Source organism: Mandrillus leucophaeus, unplaced genomic scaffold (genome assembly GCF_000951045.1).
Source record: "Mandrillus leucophaeus isolate KB7577 unplaced genomic scaffold, Mleu.le_1.0 Scaffold14, whole genome shotgun sequence".
Lineage (NCBI taxonomy): Eukaryota > Metazoa > Chordata > Mammalia > Primates > Cercopithecidae > Mandrillus > Mandrillus leucophaeus.
In genome coordinates this window covers 10,600,729-10,604,193 of record NW_012101365.1, presented here as the reverse complement: position 1 = coordinate 10,604,193, position 3,465 = coordinate 10,600,729, and positions in this window count along the sequence as shown.

Genomic DNA, 3,465 nt, shown 5'->3' with positions numbered 1-3,465 from the left:
ACACACACACACACACACACACACACACAATTTCTTTATTCACTCATCTGTCAAAGGATACTAAGGTTGTTTCTGTACTTTGACTATTGTAAATAATCCTGCAATGAACATGGGAGTCCAGATCTTTCTTCAAGGTACTGATTTTGATTCATTTGGATAAATATCCAGAAGTGGAAATCCTGGATCATATGGTAATTTGATTTTTACTTTACTGAGGATCCTCCATACTGTTTTTCATAATGGCTGTACTAATTTACATTTTTACCCATGGTGTACAAGGGTTCCCTTTCCTCCACACCCTTGGCAACTCTTATTGATAAAAGCCATCCTAACAGATGTGAGGTAATATCTCAACCTGGTTTTGATTTGCATTTCCCTGATGATTAGTGATGTTGAGTACCTTTTCTTATGTCTATTGGCCATTTGTATGTCTTCTTTGGGAAAAGGTCTATTGAAGTCCTTTCCCCACTTTGAAATTGGGTTATTTGTGTTTTTCCTATGAGTTCTATGAGTTACTTATATATTTTGGGTATTAACCTTTTATCAGATATATGGTTTGCAAATGTTTTCTCCCATTCAGTAGGTTGCATTTTCATTTTTTTAAAAAAATTATTTTTAGTTACTATGGGTACTTAATAGATATATATTTATGGGGTACATGTGTTTTGATATAGGCATGCAATGTATAATAATCATATCAGGGTAATTGGGGTATCCATCACCTCAAGCATTTATCATTTCTTTGTGTTAGAAACATTCCAATTCCATGCTTTTAGTTATTTTAAAATAGATAAGAAATTATTATTGACTATAGTCACCCTTTGTATTATCAAATATTAACTTATTAATCCTATCTACGTATATTTTTGTACCCATTGCCTATCCCCAATTTTCCACCCTTCCCTGGTAACTTCCCTGCCTCTGGTAACCATCATTATACTCTCTATCTCCATGAATTCAATTGTTTTATTTTTTAGCTTCCATATGTAAGTGAGAACACGTGAAATTTGTCTTTCTCTGCCTGGCTTATTTCATTTAATGTCTTCCAGTTCCATGCATGTTGTTGCAAATGACAGGATTTCATTCTTTTTATTGCTAAATAATACTTCATTCTGTATATGTACCACATTGTTTTAATCCATTTATCTGTTGATGGACACTTACATTAATTCCAAGTCTTGACTATTGGGAGTAATGCAGCAATAAACAAGAAAGTGCAGATATTTTTTCAACACAATGATCTCCATTCTTTTGGATATATACCTAACAGTGGGATTGCTGGATCATGTGGTAGTTCTATTGTTAGTTTTTGAGGAACCTCCATACTGTTTTTCATAGTGGTTGCCCTAATTTGCATTCCCACCAACAGCGTACAAGGGTTCCCCTTTCTTCATATCCTTTCCAACATTCATTATTACCTGACTTTTGGGTAAAAGTCATTTTAACTGGGGTGAGATGATATCTCATGGTGGTTTTGATTTGCGTTTCTCTGGTTATTAATGATGTTGAGCATTTTTCATATACCTGTTAACCATTTGAAAGTCTTCTTTTGTAAAATGTCTATTCAGATTTTTTTTGCCTATTTTTAAGTAAGATTATTTTTTTTTTTTTCCCATTGAGTTATTTGAGCTCCTTGTATATTCTGGTTATTAATTCCTTGTCAGATGAGTAGTTTGCAAATATTTTCTCACATTCTGTGGGTTTTCTCTTCATTTTGTTGATTGTTTCCTTTGCTGTGCAGAAGCTTTTTAACTTCATGTGACCCCATTTGTCCATTTTTGCTTTGGTTGCCTGTGCCTGTGGGGTATTACTCAAGATATTTTTTCCCACTCCAAGTCCTAGTGAGTTTCCCTTATATTTTCTTTCAGTAGTTTTCGATTTAAGTCTTTAATCCATTTTGATTTTATTTTTGTATGTGGTGAGAGATAAGGGTCAAGTTTCATTCTTCTGCATATGGATATCCAGCGTTCTCAGCACTATTTATTGAAGAGACTGTGCTTTCCCCAATGTATTATAGTTTCTTGGTACTTTTGTTGAAAAGGAATTCACTGTAGATGTGTGGGTTTATTTCTGGGTTCTCTATTCTGTTCCACTGATCTATGTGTCTGCTTTTATGCCAGTACCATACTAATTTGGTTGACATGGCTTTGTAATATAATTTGAAGTCAGGTAATGTAATCCTCCAGTTTTGTTCTTTTTGCTAAGGTTAGCTTTGGCTGTTCTAGGTCTTTTGTGGTTCCACATAAATCTTAGGATTTTTTTTTCTATTTCTATGAAGATTGTCATTGGTATTTTGACAGGAATTGCATCGAACCTGTAGATTACTTTGAATAGTATAAACATTTTAACAATATTGATTCTTCTAATCCATATACATGGAATATCTTTTCATGTTTTTGTGTTCTCTTAAATTTCTTGCATCAATGTTTTATAGTTTTCATTATCGATATCTTTCACTTCTTTGGTCAAGTTAGTACCTAGATATTTTATTTTATTTTAGCGATTTAGCTATTGTAAATGGGATTATTTCATAATATCTTTTTCAAATTGTTTGCTGCTGGCATATAGCAATGTTACCGATTTTTGTATGCTGATTTTGTATCCTGCAACTTTAGTGAATTTGTTTACCAGTTCCAATAGATTTTTCATAGAATCTTTAGGTTTCTATAAATATAAGATTATATTGTCTGCAAACAAGGATAATTTGACTTCTTCCATTCCAATTTGTATGCCCTTTCTTTATTTTTCTTGTCTAATAGCTCTAACTGAGACTTCCAATACTATGTTGAATAACAGTGGTCAAAATGGGCATCCTTGTCTTGTTTCAGGTCTTAGAGGAAAGGCTTTCAGTTTTTCCCCATTCAGTAGGATACTAGCTGTGAGTCTGTTGTGCATGGTTGTTTTCATGTGAGGTATGTTCCTTTTATATCCAGTTTTTGTTTTATTCCTCATAAAGGAATGTTGAATTTTATGGAATGCTTTTTCATCAACTAAAATGATTATATGATTTTTGCTCCTCATTCTGTTCCTATGAAGTATCACAGTATCACATTCATTGATTTGCATATGTTAAACCATCCTTACACCCTGAAAGAATTTCACTTCATCATGCTGAATTATCTTTTTAATGTGTTTTTGAATTGAGTTTGCTAGTACTTTGTTAAGGATTTTTGCATCTAAGTTAATCAGAGATATTGGCCTGTATTTTTGGTTGTTGTTATGTCTGCCTGATTTTGCTATTAGGGTAAAACTTGCCTCATCAAATGAGTTTGGGAGTATTCCCTCCTCCTCATTTTTTTGGATATAGTTTGAGTAGAATTGGATTAGTTCTTTAAATGTTTGGTAAATTTCAGTAGTAAATCATTGGATCCTGAGCTTTTCTTTGATGGGAGACTTTTTATTATAGCACCTATCTTGTTATTTGTTACGGGGCTTTTTAAGTTTTGGATTTCTTTTTTTTTTTTT